Source organism: Vigna unguiculata, chromosome 5 (genome assembly GCF_004118075.2).
Source record: "Vigna unguiculata cultivar IT97K-499-35 chromosome 5, ASM411807v1, whole genome shotgun sequence".
In the NCBI taxonomy this organism is placed as follows: domain Eukaryota; kingdom Viridiplantae; phylum Streptophyta; class Magnoliopsida; order Fabales; family Fabaceae; genus Vigna; species Vigna unguiculata.
Window position 1 is genome coordinate 27,843,628 of NC_040283.1, and position 20,359 is coordinate 27,863,986.

A 20,359-nucleotide genomic window follows, 5' to 3' on the forward strand; every position below is an offset into this window, starting at 1 on the left:
AGGATCATGTAGTTCTTGATAAAACTTGATTAGAATATTTTAAAATTGTATTTTGACTTTTTTGAAAAACATTATCTCCATTCATAAGGAAATCGAAGACCATTCCATTGAAGAGGGTCTTGATATAAACTTAAGGAATGTATGATATCTTAATTATACATATAATATGAAATGCATATGTACATGAATGCATGTTATGCATGAATCATTTAAGACCTTTGTCTTTTCAGTTTTACTTATTCTCTTTTTTTTTTTTTTCAGAGTTGAAGGTATCAAAACCTTAATATGCTTAAATGTATGAATTTATTATGCAAAGCTTCCATATAAATCGTATATATTTTCATTTTTATTTTTTTGTCTTTTTATAATTCTTATTATTTTTAAGCTACAAAAACTGAGTTTTTGGACAATATGAAACCAAACTAAGGGGCCGATATGAAATTGGGCTTGGGCCAAACAAATTGGGCTTGGGAGCCAGACTAAACTAGGCTTGGGCCAGACAAAACTGGCTTGGGGGCCATACTAAACTGGGCTTGGGCCAGACAAACTGGGCTTGAGGGCCAGACTTAACTGGGCTTAGGCCAGACAAAACTGGGCTTGGGCTAGACAAAACTGGGCTTGGGCTAGACAAAATTGGGCTTGGGCCAGACAAAACTGGGCTTGGGCTAGACAAAACTAGGCTTGAGGGCCAGACTAAACTAGGTTTGAGGGCCAGACAAAACTGGGCTTGGGCCAGACTAAACTGGGCTTGGGCCAGACTAAACTGGGCTTGGGCCAGACTAAACTGTGCTTGGGCCAGGCTAAACTAGGCTTGGGGGCCAGACTAAACTGGGCTTGGGCCAGACTAAACTAGGCTTGAGGGTCAAACAAAACTGGGCTTGGGCTAGACTAAACTAGGCTTGAGGGCCAAACTAAACCGGGCTTGCGCCAGACTAAACTAGGCTTGAGGGCCAGACTAAACTAGGCTTGGGCCAAACAAAACTAGGCTTGAAGGCCATACTAAACTGGGCTTGGGCCAGACTAAACTGGGCTTGAGATTATAAGTCATTCATATGAATGAAGAGGACCATTAATTTGAAAGATGTCACAAGTAACCTTTATAATATTAATTTCTTATTTCTAGAAAAACTTTTGATTGAAGAAACATGTTGCATAATTATGCTGACTCATGTTATGATGATATGTTGACACATGTTTATGATTATATGACATAGAAATGGTTATGTATTGTAGAATGCACATTTATTATTTCAAACACAAACATAAGGATCAAAACCCTGATATGCATGAATGCATGATGAAAACCTTGTAATGCTTTGTCCTTTTGACTTCTCTTTTTTTTTTTGCACATTCGAGTCAATTCTTCTATTTGCAATCATCAAACTCATTGTTATTTTCAATATTTCTTGAAAGTGAGGAATGTCACACACCTTGAGGTCTAATGTTTAAAATGAATGTACTTTTGACTTTCTCTTTCACAACATCATTGCATGCATGTGCTTGAATTCACAAGTGAGTGAAAGGCCGAATTTCTTTTTTGAAAAGTATTTGAAGGAGATTGGGATAGCCATGTGGGCATGTAGTTCTGCACACACTCCTCAAAGGAGATATACTTTGTGAATATCAGTGTGAACAGTGGCAGATCTTGACTAAAAATGTCGGAAGGGCCAAAGTAATATAATTTTGAGATTATTAAATTCGATCATTAGTATAATGTTTCAAAAGATGACTTCTCTAACTGAACATTTCTTATCATTAGTATAATGCTTTAAAATATGTGAAGAGATAGAATCTATCTTGTTTTAGTTAATAATTTTCTTTTCATCACTCTTAAAGGATTAATTTATTCTTTCATTCTTTATCAACATACTTTTTTTAAAATAATACTAAAAAATAAGTGATCATAATCTAATAAAAAATTGAGATATGTAATTATTAAAAGAAAAACATGTTCATTATTCTTAATACATAATACACTATTATTTTTTCTACATTCATAAAAAAATACGAAAAGCTCATTAGATAAAAAAAAATGTTTTCATTATCAAATAAGACAAAAAGACATGAAAGGAAGAGGATAAATGAGAAATATAATGGGTGTTTATGTCTAACTTTTTTCTTCTTTAAAAACAAAAAGAAGACATATGAGAGTGGGAAATTATTACAATTTGTGAAAAACTAAAAAGACAATGAAAAGGAAAATAAAAATTAGGTTAATAAGTATTTGGTTTAATTATTCTTTTGATTCATGCTTTCGTTTAAAAATGTTAAGTTGGTTCTCTAATTTTTTTTTAGTCTCAATTTGGTCCCAATTTTTGAAAAACTGATCGTCTTGTATGATAAATTTTGTTAAATTCCTCGAAACATATCAATGATCTTTCCATTAAAATTGAAACAGTTAATATGGATGATTTGCTTTGCTGGTAAAATTAACCTAATCCTACTATTAATTTTTAAATAAAATCAGGGGTCAAAAGAATAATTAAACCTAAATATTTTTATTTTCTATTATATTTAATTTTATGTTTTTTTATGTATTTACATTAAATGTTATGTTTAAATAAAAGAAATAAAAAATAAAAAATTTAATTTTTATTAATTTCTAATATATATTATCTATAATTTAAAAAAATTAATAAATTTTAAATATATTTATAAATTATATATATATATATATATATATATATATATATATATATGTAAAAAAATAAAAAATAAAAATCTTGGGGGGGCCAGGGCTCCTCCCTGCCCCCAAATAGCTCTGCCACTGAGTGTGAAAATACACAAAAGACCCAAAAGCTGCCCCAATTATGGTGTTTGGGAAAAAGGTATGGGGGAATGGATCTATGAATGTCAAGGTGGAAAAAATTCATGTGAGACCCACAAAGTTGCCCCAGTTTTGGGATATGGATTTTGTTCAGAAGAGATAATGGATATGGAAAGAATTGGCTAAAGGAATTGCCCTAGTTGGTTTGATTTTCTTTCACTTGCTTTGGCCAGTTAGTACGGAGTTCCCCTCTTCCTAAGACACCATTTTTATTTTTCTTTCATTCATTTTTTACGACCACATTGTTAGCCATGTGGCTTTTATCACAAAATTAAGCGTATAAAAATCAGAACAATCAATATTAATATGTGTGGACTTTTACTTGGCTTGTAACGTGGCTATGGGCTAAAAGGCTTTGAAAGAAAGGATATAAAGGCCCAAATAATTTTTTAATTTTTTTTTTGCAATTTTTTTTAAACAAGACCTACCATCTAGGTATTGCAACAACTATTTCTCAAGACTTTTTTAAGACTTTTCTTTTTTCAAATTTTATTTCAATTTTTTTTTTCATTTCCCATCACTTTGTGATTACTTTTGCTTTTTGGCTTTGTTTTCATTGAAATTTCTTCATTTGATCATTGAGTGCTTTTTGTGTGCATCTCAAGCTAACTTCTAGTACGATGACGATGCTAACCCTTGTTTCGGAACAATTTAAAAGAAAACTTTTTTTTGGCTCAACAGGGTAACAAAGGATATTTTACTTTTTCGGATGAAGAAAAATGGCCACACATCATTTCAAATTTCGATTGCTTTATTTTCAAAAGATTAACTTTGTGACAAAGCTCAATGACTTCAACACGAGTCACTTTTTCTTTTTCTTTCTTTCCTTTGTTTCATCTTTTTTCTCCTAGATTGGCCTTTTGGGTTTTCAATCTAGTAGACTTCTTTTTGTTTTTTTCTTTTTTTTTGAAAATTGTTTCTTATTTGTCTCAACGGATTCAGGAATCATCCAACTAGTGCAAACAAAGATAAATATTGGGAAGTTTGCCCCAGTGTGAAAAATCATTTTTATTATATGAGTAAAACCAACGGTGTTAGGGCAAATCTTTTTATTTTGGGAGAGTGAAGGGTTGACGCTTTCTAGCCACACATGTATAAGTGTTTCCAAAAGAAAAGATCAAGTTGTTATTCTTCATTAAGCATTTTGACCCCAAAAGATATGACAACCCTCATTTTTATTATTCTTTTCTCTCTTTTTTTTCTTTTTTTTGTATTTGAAGAACTTGAATTCAATGATTAGCAAGAAAAACAAGTGACTCATAACATACTCCTTTTGCCTTTACTTTTTGTGTTTTTTTTATTTGTCATTTTTTTTGACACCCTTTTAGGACTTGTTGTGGAGGAAATCTTGAATATCTCATCTGCTTTGAAATTCATGAAGGATGACATGATGCAACTTATCAAAGTATTCATAACAATATGAAAGGTAATTCAACAGTCTAACACAATATGAAAAACATTATAACACAATATGGGTCAAGTGCAATTTTTCCGTTCTTTATGCCGACCTCAATCCTTTCTCCCATTATAATCAAGTCTGCAAAGTTCAAGGAAACACTACTCATCATATGTTTATAAAAGGGTGACTGCAAAGTATTTATAAATATAGCCACCATCTCTTTGTCATGCAAAGGTGGCTCTACTTAAGCAACAATCTCTCTCAATCTTAAAGCATACTCTTTGAATGTCTCTGACTCATTTTTCTCCATGTTCTACAGTTGAAATCTATCAGGCACATTATCATCGTTATATTCATATTGCTTCATGAAGGCAGCCACCAGATCTTTCTAGGAACAAATTTGGGTTGGTTCCAAATGCATGTACCAATTAAGAGCCATGCCAGTTAAGCTTTCCTGAAAGAAGTGAATCAATAGTTTCTCATCATGAATGTAGGCAGTCATTTTTCTGCAGTACATGGTTATATGATTCTTTGGACAAGTGTTCCCTTGATACTTTGCAAACTCTAGCAATTTGAACTTCAGAGGTATCACCACATTTGGAACTAAGCACAACTCTCAGCATTCCTAAACTCAAACTTTTGTACACCTTCTATAGCTCTCAGCCTTTCCTCCAACATTTCAAATTTGTTTGTGAAATCTTCAACATTCAGAGGTGTAGTGACATGGGGTGAAGGTTTCACCTCAGGTTGCTTTTCCATTGACACATGTACTACATCTGGTTGAACAATTCCTCGGGTGCTTATGAAGGTGGATGTTCAAGGTTCATTCCCCTTCGTATCATGAGTTGCAACCATGTAGCTTACAGCTTTTTTCTCTGAGTCAAATCCAATGGGTGGAGTGTAATCCGGAGGAAGACCGTATGGATAAAAACTTGGGTTTCCTGAACCCTTTGTTGATGTTGTTGAGTGGAAGTCTCTCCAGAGTTTTCTAGTGTCTTTATGGCTTCCAAAATCTCATGTATTTGCTCCTTCAATTGTTGAATATCTATCTTCGTTGCTTCATGAGTTTCTCCCAAATTCTCTATGATCTTTTATCAACAAGTCCTTTAAGGTGTCACAATTTCTTTATTTTATTAGCATGAACTAATGAATGCAAAAACCAAATCCATGTGATGCATGAGACCCATTATGCATATGCAGGCAATATCAAAATATGAATGTATTATGCAAAATGACATGAGGATGCATGTTAAGTGTTTAAAAAACCGTGTGCCCAAGAGATATTTTATTTACTTTATATGTTGATGTGATTAAGGAACACCATGTACGATATGCGACTTACTGAAAACCTACATGAGATTTATTGGTGCCTCAAGAGGCATGTATTCATATGATATGAGTATGAAAATGTGACACTTATTTCAAAACTCCATGCATGATATGCAATCGAATGACACAATGAAATGCATTTTTACCTTACTCTCATGAGATGTGATGTATGATAAAAAAAATGTTATGCATGACACATCTTTGGGATAATGAGATGCATGATTGTTGTAACACCCCCGGATCCTCTTGGGCTTACCAGGCATCCCACCTGCCACCCTCAAACCGGTTGTGTTAGGTCTGCAGCCCAATACACCCCAACCCATCACCCTTCTCCGTCCATTCATACTGGGTGGGTTGTTGCCAGGGAGGATCGAACCCCCAACCTGACCTTTAACACCCCTGGCAAACCAGCAGATGCTACCAGTTGCGCTGCAGCGCAACTGGTAGCATCTGCTGGTTTGCCAGGGGTGTTAAAGGTCAGGTTGGGGGTTCGATCCTCCCTGGCAACAACCCACCCAGTATGAATGGACGGAGAAGGGTGATGGGTTGGGGTGTATTGGGCTGCAGACCTAACACAACCGGTTTGAGGGTGGCAGGTGGGATGCCTGGTAAGCCCAAGAGGATCCGGGGGTGTTACAATTGTACCTCAATAGACACTTATTTACATGTAGAATGATGTATGATATGTACAAGAGTAGGTGAAGGGTAAAGGACATAATTGTCTCCCTTTTGTGCCTTAACATAGGTGTGACACTTAAAGTTCTAAGGTGAAATATATGCACTCACCAGGATGGTTCCCTAATGCCTAAGGATCAAGGTCACTACAGTTATGGTCTACTTCACAGTATTTCCAACAACAGTTGGTAAACAACACGATGTGAGAGTACCACATGAAGCAAACAGGCTCTAGTTGGGGTTCTCACAATGACCATTTGGGAAGTACATCCACTATGACACTGCTACACAATCCCCTTCTAATTCTAAATTGCACAGACCCGGGTATAGGGCTCCACTCATGTTATGTACAAGAATATAAAGTGAGTGTGTGAAGGGAGAAAAATGCACAACTAAACCCCCACCTTCAAAACAAACATAAAATATCTAGGTAGATACAAAACATATTTTCTACTCTAAAGTTCAACATTCACATTAATTACGCCATACACAACTTAAAGGTAAACATGAATATATACATACAAAAAGAGAAAGGGGAAAACAAACATTTAAATTAAACACATCACTTTCGCATATTCAATTAAATAGGCTTGACTCTCTGCTGTCCCAAGTGAAGTCGCCATCCGTCGCAACGTAAATCGCGACGGGACGACGAGCTAAAAATAAATTGGTATGGAAAAAGAGATTAGAAGTCGTCACCATTGTTTATTCTGGAAAACTATGGAAAACCATAAAAATAAAATAAAGTCTGCGAAAACCAAATTTAGGGTCCGGAAGTCGGTTACGCGTAGGGAAGGTATTAGCACCCTAAAGCGTCCGTCCAAAGGCGGTACCTATAATAAAATTTGCAAAAGAGATGTGTTTATTTTAAATATTTATTTTTCCCATAAATAAGAAAATATTGAACAAAATTATTCTTTTAGTAAAAAGGACCCGACAAGGATTAACCTTGGTCCTACGTATTCTCATTAAAAAAAATGAGAAATCAAGGCTACGTAGTTCTTTATAAAACTATTTGAAAATGATTTGGAAAACTTTTTGATTTTTGGGGAGTGAACCGGACAAGGACTTGCCCTGCTCCTACGTATCTCCATTCATAATGAAGAATCAAGGATCACATAGTTCTTGATAAAACTTGATTAGAATATTTAATTTTTAAAATTTTATTTTGACATTTTTGAAAATTAAATGTCATGCGACGCGTGCGGCCGGGTTGACACCAAAAATATTTTTTATATCTTGTATTTTTTGAAAAAAGAGTGTTGTGTGAAGCGAACGGTCGATTAGACACCAAAATATTTTTATAATTTTTTATATTTTTTAGAAGGAGTATCGTGCGACACAAGCGGTCGATTAGACACCAAAATAATTTTATGATTTTTATGTTTTGAAAAGGAGTGTCGTGCGACGCGAACAGTCGATTAGACACCAAAAACAATTTTTATAATTTTTATTTAAAAAGAAGTATTGTGTGACGCGAGCGGTCGATTAGATACCAAAACTATTTTTATAATTCTTATATTTAAAAAGAAATGTCGTGCGATGCGAACGGTCGATTAGACACTAAAAGATAAAATAAAGAAATTAATTTTAAATTTTATTTATTCTTATTTTTATCATTTTTGAAAATTATTTTAATTTTTATTTCAATTTAAAATATTTTTATTATATTTTTCAAATGAGTTATTGAAATGTGAGATTTAATTAAAAAACAGTAAAATTGGAAATAGAAAATAAAAAAGCATAAGTGAGCATGTAGGTGCAATGAGAAAAACTATAAACATGAAAACGAGATGAATAAAGAGAAACACGAGATGCATAAAGTAAAGGCATCCTAGCCTAAAAATAAGAAATTAAAGAAATGGGGTGTGTGCTTAGTGAAAATGTAGGTACATAAGGTAAAATAAAACTAAATGCAAAGGTGTGTGAGGTTATTACATGGAGGAATGCATGAAGTAAATAAATAAAAATAACCCAAATTAAAAGCAGGGTTACAAAGATGAACCACGGGAGTACAAAAAGTATTAGAGTAGTAACCCAATTAAAATGGTGGTGCGAATGTTAATTATAGGGTGCATGAAGAAAAAAATAATGAATCTGTCTCAAAACCCTAAACCACATAATTTCACTCTTCAAAACGCATCATATCTTCCCTAAACTTCATCTTCTTCCTCACGTTGCTATCCACCGCAGACACTATTCACATTCATTGCCTAAGATGACAATATTTTGCTCTTTCTATATGTATTCCATACAATAATATGACCACACAAAATGTAACAGACCACCGTAGCAAAGTAGAAAGCAAAAACGTGTAACCTGTTACTTCCCAATTTGATTTCGTTCCCTTGTGCTTTTCCTAAAGTATTCTTATTGTTGAATCTCAAAAATGTCTCTGAAATGCACTTTCGAATTGCTTTTTTTGGATCAATACTCTCAATTGAACTCTCAATTGAATTGAGATAGAGATGAGTAAATTAATATTGATGCGAGCATGAACTTTTTTGGACGAAAATGTTAGTGAAAAGATGATCCTATTCCCTTGAATGTTCTTCCTTTCCTCCCCTCAAAGTGGTAGTTCCTCCCTCTATATTAACGTGCTCTTTAAAAACTGATGGAAGTTACACCGCTATCAAAACATCAACCGTTCCCTCCCATTTATCAAAATCGTTTTCCCTTTTTTTTTAATTTTTAAATTTCAATTAATTAAATAAAGAAAACTTAAAAACAAATGAATTTATTTTTATTTTAATTCAATCTTTAATTTGAAAACAAAATCTTTTTTTTATTATTATTTAAAAATAAAATAAAAATTTAATAAAATAAAATAAAAATTTAAAGAAAAACTTTTTAATCAATTTTATTATTTTTTAAGACAATTTATTACCACTTTTTTTTTGGATATTTCGGAAATAATTTTTTAATACTCTGGATGAAATTGGGTGTTGATAGCTACCCCTTTTTTTCTTAGATTTTACTCGATAATATGAAAATTTGACATTTTCATTTTATCAAAGTAAAAGACAAGAAAAAACACAAACACTAATTTTGTACCGGTTCTAAAAAGCCCACATTAATGCAAACATTAAGAAAAATCAATGACCATTCCATTGGAGAAGGCCTTGATATGAAAGATCGATGACCATTGCTTTTGTAGAGGGCCTCAATATGAGAGCGTATGGAAATCAATGACCATTCCATCAAAGAGGGTCTTGATATAAAAGATCGATGACCATTGCTTTGCAGAGGGCCTCAATATGAAAGATTAATGACCATTGCCTTTGTAGAGGGCCTTAATATGAAAGATCGATGACCATTGCTTTTGCAGAGGGCCTCGATATGAAAGATCGATGACCATTGCTTTGAAGAGGGCTTCGATATGAAAGATCAATGACCATTGCCTTTGCAGAGGGCCTTGATATGAAAGATCGATGACCATTGCTTTTGTAGAGGGCCTCGATATGAAAACACATGAAAATCAATGACCATTCCATTGAAGAGGGTCTTGATATGAAAGATCGACGATCGTTGCTTTGCAGAGGACCTCGATATGAAAGATCAATGACCATTGCTTTTGCAGAGGGCCTCGATATGAAAGCATATGAAAATCAATGAGCATTCCATCAAAGAGGGTCTTGATATGAAAAATTGATGAGTTGCAGAGGGCCTCGATATGAAAGATCAATGATCATTGCCTTTGCAGAGGGCCTTGATATGAAAGATCGATGACCATTGCTTTTGTAAAGGGCCTCGATATGAAAGCACATGAAAATCAATGACCATTCCATCGAAGAGGGTCTTGATATAAACAAAAGGAAATCGAAGACCATTCCATTGAAGAGGGTTTTGATATAAACTTAAGGAATGTATGATATCTTAATTACATATGTACATGAATGCATGTTATGCATGAATCACCTAAGACCTTTGTCTTTTCAGTTTTACTTCTTTTTTTTTTTTTTCAGAGTTGAAGGTATCAAAACCTTAATATGCTTAAATGTATGAATTTATGATGCAAAGCTTCCATAGAAATCCTATATATTTTCATTTTTATTTTTTTATCTTTTTATAATTCTTATTATTTTTATTTTGATTCAATCTTTAATTTGAAAACATAATCTTTTTTTATTATAATTTAAAAAGAAAATAAAAATATAATAAAATAAAATAAAAATTTAAAGAAAAACTTTTTAATCAATTTTATTATTTTTTAAGACATTTTATTACCACATATTTTTTTTTTGGATATTTTGGTAATAATTTTTTAATACCCCGGACGAAATTGGGTGTTGACAATTGTGAATGTAATTTTTTTAGTAGTGAGAACGCTAACAAAATAATTGAGAATTTACATTGATTAATTTGAAAATCTAAGACAATAATTAATTGAAAAATAATCTTTAGATAATCAATGGTGACTTTTCTTTTGAAAAATAAGCAGAGGAATAAACTTATTTTCATTATAATTATTTTTATTTTTTTTTATCTTTTCAATTATATTTCCTTCTTTTATTATTTTATTATTTAAAATTATCATTTTACCTTTATCTTTTTGTGTTTTTTTATTGTATTTGGCTAACCCTTTTGTTGTATAGATTTTATATAAACTAATTTGTTAGGAAACGATTTTGTGTTCGTTGAGAGATGACTTATGGTTCACTTTACCCTTTCTATTTTATTGTCCACTATCTTAGCAATACTGAAGTTGTTATACTTTGGCGTTGTTGCCAGAGAACACGGTTAGAATTTTGTATAATTTTGGTTCTTATTTTATTTTTGTTTATCACTAACGTTTTATTTTTCTCTATTTTTTATAACATTTATTTTTTTTATTTTGTTATTTTAATTTAGTAACTTTTTATTTTATTTTATTTTAATCATAATTTTTGTTTAAGGATTTCTTTAAAAAATTTGTGAAAGTAGTTAGCAAACTCTTTGGCTATGGAAAGATAAGATACTTAAGTTGTCCATTGAGAGTCACCTCTCTTTCCTGGAAGTCTACTCAACAAGCTTTCAACTTATTTATTTTCAGAAAACCTCTTTCGAAAATACAAAATATTTTTTCATATGAAAATAATCAACAATTTTATTTTCAAGGGAACTATGAGTACTATCCACATCAACGACATGATTCGTATGGTTATCAACAACAAATTGTCACATGTACTAGTGTACCTGATATAAGTAGGTTAACTATACGTTAACTAAATAAACTATATCCTAGATCATCCTTTTTTTTCGAATATGAGGAACAAACATATTCTACGTATCCACCCCAATCATCATATGTTCCATTTGATTCTTAACAACAAGATCATGACCAAAACTAGTTGTAGCAACCAATGGATCATCCTATAGGGAATTTGTGTTATTAATGGATGGGCAGAGAGAAAAACTAGAGGTCATAGATGAAATGTTGTGAGTTGATCAACAGTGGAAGAATATTGATCAAGAATGGTATGAAAATGATCAAATATAATACAACATGACCGAGGATGCAAGTAACAACAACTTTGTTGAATTACTTCGAGCTAATAATTTCATCCTTCAAGTCCATCTAAGATTTCTTGAAACTGCAAAATTTATAATACTTTTTCGGGACAAAGAACATATGCTTCTAAAGTTGGCTATTAGAGCATAACAAATGTCTGATTATTTAAGTCAGATAATGAATGACAAAGCTTAGGACGCCATTTTAAAAAGATTATGAAAATGATGATTGTCATGCAGGTGCAAGCGGGAAACTCGTGGATGAAGGCATACTCATATTTATAACATGAAGGGAAAGAGACTGACAATGCATAAGAGGTAGAATAGTGCAGAGAAACTCAATAAGCTACATGGTAATCAGACTCATCATGTGGTATCTAGAGCCTTGGTTGATCAAGCTTGACGTCAAGAGATAAGTTCATCTTCCTTATGGTTTTTCTTTCAATTTCTGTGTTGTTCATTACTTCCTTTTATTGTCTTGTTGTTTTTCTTCTTTTCACCTCATTGGTTATATGGTTCTTATCATTGTTCCTTTGGAACCATTCGGCCATTGTGCCTAAGAGTTCAACCATGGTGAATTTGTGTGCCTTTTACATTTACATTTTCGTTTGAGTTTTGTTCATTTTCTATTTCATCTATTTGAGTCATTTTAATTTTCTTATCCATATGTTTTGTATAGATTAATTTGTAGTTCAATTATGTCTTAAATTCCTTTATTTAGCTTTCCATTTTGCTGCTGTTTTGCTACTTTATTGCTGCTATTTTTGGTTCATAAGTACACTTTCTCTTCTCCCTTGGAGCCTTGGAAATGAACCTTCACATCTAGATAACCTTTGTTATCTTAATGTCCAATGGAAATTTTCCTTGTGCTAGCTTAATCACCTAAGTTTCATTTTCGTTTGTAGTGTGTTGTGTGTGCTTTTAATTTTCACATTTAAGTTCATACTTGTTAATTAGTTCTTGGCAAATTCTTTAGAGTTAATTTCCATTGTGTTTCCTTGAGTTTCGTAATCTTCTTTTGATTCCTTTAAGTTTCCTTCTCTTTTGTTTCTATTAAAATGCAAATGATCAAGCTTAGTGTGGTGGTGATTCTGATTTGTGGTTTAAACTAGCTGTTGTAAGAACTATAAAAAAAAGACAGAAAAAGAACACAAAAAGAGTACAAGCAAGTGCCAAAAATAATCAAAAGAAAAGATCAAAAGAAAGTGGCAAAAGAAGTACACTAGAATCATTACTATCACTTGAGTTTGAGAGCATTTTTTTGTTGCATTTTACTGCTATTCCAGTTTCTGTCTGTCTACACACTTTCTGTATTTGTTTTATAAAAAAAAATGGCTATTGCAAATCCAGATCTGATTTTTGCCTCTTTTAGCTAAAAATAGACGAAGAAAAGAAAACAAAAATCATTGAAAAATGTTGAGAAATGAAAAAAATGATAAATCACTGAAGTAGAGGCTGAATTTCACGTTTTTGGACTGGCAGTGGCTGAAAATTCAAATTCTATGCAGATTTCTAGCTTGATTTTTTGTTGTTTTTAATCCATTCTAGTGCCATTCTTTAGGTAATTCATTTGAGTGCTTAACTTGTTTCTTTGCCTTATTTCTAGTTTGTCTTTCTTTGTTAAATCTTTGAGTATGTTTCATCTATATTCCACTTGAGTTTAGCTCTTCTTTCATTTAAGCTTTTCTTATTTTTCCTTATTGGCTTCTTTGGTTTGGTGTTACATTCTTGGTGGAAGATTTCTTTGGAGGTAACCAAATACTCAAGGTAGCATCCTAGGAGGTGCAAACCAAAGTGGAACTCCAAGCTACAAGTGAAGTTCACAAAGAAGAAAATTCAAAGCAAACACTTGAATGAGACAAAAGAAGAAAGAAAATAGTGGAGTGAAACACTTGAAGACTTTTAAAGTTTGCGCAAATTTGTGATTTCTTTCTTGTATCTCTTTGGACTAATTAAGTGTCTTGGGGGAGCCTTAGGTGTTCTCTCATCTCTTAATTAGAACCTTCTAAAATAGTAAAAGCGTTTGTAGACAGTGAGTGTGTCTTGTGTTAGTTTTGAAATGGTTGAAAAGCCAAGAAGGGGGGTTGAATTGGCTAGTTAAAAACTTTAGGCTATTTTTGCAAGCTAAAAACCTCCTTTAATTGAATCAAATAGATCAACAAGTTAGGATGCAAACAATACTAAACTGTACACTTTCAGTCGATCAAAAACAGAGTTAACAGATTAATTTTACTAAACAGATTCTGTTCTGGTATAATCAATCGATTGAAACTGAAAAACAGTCGACTGAAATACTGGGAAAAATGCAGAAATGTGAATTTGAATTTTAAACCAGAAACAATGCTCAAGAATGATCAAGATCAGTTCCAAATGATAATACAAACATGCTCACTGCTTCAGATGCTATGAAAACATGCAAGAACATGAAAAAGATGATTAAAGCACAAGTTCTTGAAACTTTAAAATGAAAATGCAAGAGAGAAAGGTTAGAGAAGAGAGGACACCACGAATTTTTATACTGGTTCACTCAAACCTGAGCTACATCTAGTTTGTCAAGGCAACCTGAGCTTGACTTTGCACTATTTCAAAAGTTTTACAAAGAATCCACCCTTACACTTCCAAAATATGCAAAAACACCACAAAAGACTCTTGAATCACACAAGAATCACACCAGCACAGCAAGAACCCTCTTGCAGACCTGGAAAACCACCAGGCACACACACAAATCTTGAGAAAGATCAAACCTTAGTGGTAGCACAACCTTGCCTACCACAAACCACTTTCTCCAAGCTTCAAACCAAGCCAAAAGCTTCAAGAATTGATCCAAGATCAATCTTCAACAGTTGCAACGCCTATGATCACGAAGGAGAGAGTTTCCACAAGTTTCCAGAACCAAATCGTGCTCTAAAATGATCAACAGACCTCTCTTTCAAAAATCACAGCTTTTATAGTCAAACTGTTACGAAATTCAACAGGTTGATTTTCAAATCAATCGGTTGATTTCACTTGACTTAAGTGAAATCAGTCGATTAAAAACTAAATCAACTGATTGAATTTGTTGCAGTTTAAGACTACTGCAACCAACCTTTTAACCTGTTAAAAAGCCATTCAACAGATTAAAAGAGACATTTTAACCTGTTGAAAAACCATTCAACAGATTAAAAACACACAAAAGACCAAACTACATCTAATTAATGCTTTAAGGTCTATAACATGAATTACAAACAACAAGCACACTTTCTTAATGATGTAAGTACGTGGAGAGCACACATTCCAGCCTTGATCACCATGGATATCATCAAATCTCCTTTCCTTCATCAATGTAGACTTCATTCCAATGTTTATGGCTTCAAGATAGTTCAAAAGAGCTTCATTCAATCTTCATCAAATCTTCAAGAAGCAAACCACCTTGGCTTCTCATGTCAACATCTTGCAACATCAAGCCTCACCAAAGTAGGCCGCATAGTTAGACTCCAAATCTTTTTTGTTTTTGTTGCTTAATTGTTAGTGTGAGTCTAATTCTATTTTAGAAGTTTTGTGCAATATTCTTTGAAAGATTTGGTGCAAATATGCATTAAGGTAGAACAACAAAATTTGAGAAAATCTTTTTCAAAAGCAAATCAAGCTCAAATTAACTCTTATGTTAAGAAGGATTTTAAGAAAGAAGAGAAAAAAGAGGAACCACCTAGGAATCTAGGAAAAGGTAAAGAGGGGAGTGCATCATCACATACTCGCACAAGTGAAATCAAATATTTCAAATATCTTGGTAGAGGTCACATAGCATTTCAATGCCCCACCAAAAAGATCATGATTCTTAGGGGTGTTGATAGATATAACAGTCAGGATGAAAATGAAAGTGAGAGTGGAAGTGAGGAATCTAATGAGTCTAATATAGAAGATGCTCACCCTTGTGATGGGGACCTTTTAATGGTTAGAAGGATCCTCAACAATCAACCTAGTCCACAAGCACTAACACAAAGAGAGAACATATTTCACACAAGGTGTAAAATTTTGGAAAACACTTGTTCTCTAATTGTGGATAGTGGCTCGTGTTGTAACTGATGTAGTACTAGGTTGGTTGACAAGTTGTCTTTGACTGTCTTACCTCATCCAAAATCTTACAAACTTCATTAGCTTAATGAAGATAGGGATTTGGCAGTCAATCATCAAGTAGAGGTCAAGTTTTCCATAGGAAAATATAAAGATAGTGTGTTATGTGATGTAGTACCTACGGAAGCTTGCCATATATTATTGGGGAGACCTTGGCAATTTGATAAGAAAAACATGCACAATGGTCGCACCAACAAGATTACCTTTACTCACAAGGCTAAAAAGTTTGTTCTTCATCCTTTTTTGCCATCACAAGTGGCTGAGGATCAACTTCAAATGAAGAACAAAAGAGAAAAAGAGAAAGATGAGGACAAAAAAAAGTCCTCAAAAAGTCCAAAAGCTAAATAAAGATGAATCTAAGGCGGGAGAGATTAGTGTTCCGTCTCCCAAGGTCATTCAAAATGAGAACATTTTAACCATGAAATCTTTAAATCAAGTTCTTAATATTGAACAACCTTCATGCCTCTTGCTGTGTAAAGGAACACTCACATGTACTGCCATATTTCTTGAGCTTAACAATCTACCTCCTAAAATTAAAAATCTTTTGAAAGAGTTTGAGGATATATTCCCTAAAGAAGGGCCTGTTAGGCTTCCTCCCTTTAGAGGAATTGAACATCAAATAGATTTAGTGCCTGGGGCTAGTCTACCAAATAGACCAGCCTATAGGACAAATCCTCAAGAAACAAAGGAGATAGAGTCTTAAGTCCAAGAGTTGTTGGAGAAGGGTTGGGTTCAAAAGAGCCTTAGTTGATGAAGGATTGACCCTAACCAAGGATGGAGGCACATGCTTAAGAAGACTAAGCATGTTTAGAAAGGAAGTTCATTAATCCTTCATCCCTTTCATTTGTGTTTGTCATTTTTTATTCCCTAAGTTGACTTAGTTGAATCAACTTTAGTTGACTTGTTGACCTTTGACTAGGTTTGACTTGTTGACTGTAGTTGACTTGACTTAAGCCAACATGCTAATCTATGTTTATTTGCTTTGTAGGTTAATTAGGAGTAAGAAAGCAATGCTAGGTGGTGCATGATGATTCGGGAGCATAAATGATGTGGAGGAGAGAGTAAAGCAAAGGCATAAAGCATAAAGTAAAAGGCATAAAACAAGTGTACCTTTGTACCTTTGGTCTCCTTTGTTTTCAGCACACTTTGGCCACTTTTTGGAGACATATGAGACACATTCTTGGTCTCCTTTTATGCTAGAACAAAATTAGCCTTGCACACACCATAGTTAGCTCTTTTGTCTCTCATTTTTTATAACCTTATTTGACCTAGTTTCTAGAAGCTAGGGTTAGGTTTTTGTAGAGACATCCTTAGGTATCTTTTATTTGCTTAGAGGCCCCTAAACTCTTCTATATAAGGGGTGCTCCTAGTCATGTAAAAGGGTTGAACATTTTGAAGTAAAAAAACACTCTTGTGTCTCAACCTTTTGTGAGAGTTTCCTCACTTGGGAGTGAATACTTTTAAGCCTTATCTTGCATAGCAAGTGGCGGCACACATCCACAAATCTTCAAGGTTGCCATGGCTTCTAGCCTAGCCTTGTAGTGGCATGCTTCTCACATTTTTACCATTTCTTTCCTTTCCATTTTATGTTTTCTTCTTCCTTTAATTTTTCTATGGTTTATGTGCTTTCCATTTCCTTTTTGTTTTGAATCAATCCATCATCTTCTTCTCTTGAACTTTGTGAAAAGAATCTTCACATCTAGATAGCTTGCTATCTTAATGTCCAGTGGGGATTTCACTTAGATTTCTTAATCAACTCACACCATATTCAACACTCTTAAAAAGAAACAAAATAATCCTTCATCATTAGTCCTTGTGATGTGCCTATTTTCTTAGTACCTAAAAAGGATGGGAAATGGAGAATGTGATGTGATTGTATAGCCAGAAATGACATCACCATTAAATATAGGCATCCCATTCCTAGGCTTGATGACATGCTTGATGAATTGCATGGGTCCCTTATGTTTTCTAAAATTGATCTAAAGAGTGGTTATCACCAAATAAGAATCAAAGAAGGTGATGAGTGGAAAACCGCTTTTAAAACCGCTTTTAGACGTTACTACAACTCCTGCTTAGTAATTGTATTCAATAACATCACCATGTTCATTCCATCAGTGGGGAATTGGTGTTCGAGATCTTGAAAAGGAGACTTGCTTACCAATTTTAATTTAAACTCAATCATAACCATGTAACTATTGTTTGGAGCACAACTTAAACAAAGATACTAAATGGTATAACCACACAAAATAAATTTATACAGGGAGTACTAGGTATAAGACATTTATATTATCTTACATTCTTTTGAGAGTCTTACCTCTTGATTCAGTTGAATATTTTGGAGGTTCTATCTATTTTGTTGTTGAAGGAAAGTCCAAACCTAAAATATTACAATACCAAATCAAGTTTAGAGTATCAATAACATCAAGAGACTATAATAAGCATTATAGCCAAATTCACCTTAAAATAACAATCAAATTAGTATAAATATAAATATGTACAAAGTAAGAGAAATAAAATCAAATAAATTATATACATAAAAATAATTTAAGACCCAAATACCTTTCAAATTGAAAGTGTGTCACAGAGTCTTGACAACAACAGACATAAAAGTATCAAACTTAGAAAAGATAAAATCTAAATCGGGCTCCTGTAAAATTATTACTTCAAATAAACATGTAGATAAAAAATATTATTATGCACAAACTCCGAACTAAATTAAAAATAAAAATTTAAGCATGTTATTGAAAGTATTTCATATACAAAATCAATTTATATTAGAGCACTTATCATACATAACCTCAAGTGCAAAGTAATTATAGTGGACAATAATCGTTATTAAAAAGCACATATTTCTTCCCAATTCTTTTAATTTTTTTTTCTTTGGAAATAATTCTAAATTTGGTTATGAATAAGAATTTGTAAGAAATTGTTATTAATTTTTTTTTTTGAAAAATGTTATGCACAAAATATTTTTCATAGAAATTTTTTTAAAAAATACTTGCAATTTTATATCTGGAAACCATTATGTTCTCAAATAATGATTAGAATTTCCATGGTACTACTACTTAGAATAATACCCCTGCTAAAGTAAATTCTGAACTCTCTAGGAGTGCGTATTATGTTGCTTCTAAAGTGTTGGGGTTATATTGTTAATTCGACTCTTTGGTGTCCTTTCCTTGTGTAAATTTTACTAATTTCATATATTTTATTAAGATTTTCCTTTTGTGACTTAGATTGTCTCGCATTACAATTTGAGCTTGAGTTTTGCTATGATTGAATGAACATTGATGCATATTTTATGACTATGTTAGATTTTGAATATTGGATGGTTGTTCATTTATTTTTTTTTTGTCCAGTTTTAAAGGTTTTGATATTAGCTCATTTTTTTTAGTATGGAGGTTTCCTTTCCTTTTCCATTATTTGTTGATACCTCATGACATAGTTGTGTATGTGCCTTTCCATCTTGGATGATATTCTTTGTGGACATATTGATGTTGCGTCAACCTTCCATTTCAAGTAGTGCCAAATATTTGGTCAAGAACATGTTACGAGTTGATCCCAAATAAAATGCTCTCAACAATTGAAGTCCTGGGTAAGTTTAACTTTCCTATTCAATTGGAGTTGTAGCCATATATTTTGTTGATTTCTATTCAGCGAATAGGTGTAATACAAACAAATGTAAGATGCAATGATTGTCAACGTCAAATGTAAGATACAAACATTAGGAGATCTATAATTGGTTACATCATGTACATTGGTAAGTCTCCTATTTGTTGGTAGTCCATGAAGAACAAAACAATATCCAAAAGGTATGCAATCCAATGGCTCCACCATGTTATCCAAGATCTCAGGGTTCACCATCAATAACCTTCACTTTTATAATATGACAACCTTTCTACTATACAAATTCCATCAATCAAGTATTTCGTGGGAGGACCAAGCATATAGAGATAGATTGCCACTTGATTAGAGAGAAAGTTAAACAAGGTCTCATTAAGCTCCTTACCATCAATAAGTTGATATACTAACAAAGGCTTTCTCTCCAGCTCTTTTCGACACCCTTATATCCAAGTTGGGGCTTCTTGACATCTACTCCCAGCTTAAGGAATTCTTCTTGAAATTTACATCTTCATGTTCCTAACTCACACACTCAAGAGTTTTCTTTTATACATCAACTTCATTTTTCATATGAGATTTAGGTTTATTAAGAATTGCACTACCAAAATTCTATGACATTCTCAATTGTTCCTTAAGGAGTACCATACCAAAATTTTTCTTTCCTACTGTTGTTATTATCATCATTTAAAGCCCAATATTTTGTTTTTCGTTAGGTGAGGTTGGAAGCATAGACTGATTATTGTAGGTTATGTGAACAACCACATGTTTGTGTGTCCTTCTAAAGTTTTGTTATTGTTGTAATAAAATTAGTACTATTTCTATGTATTTTGAACAAGTATTAAATGATTTTCTTGGCATAATTCAGAAATGTTTTATTTCATTTGAGATTCAAGGTTACCAAGGTGTTTATA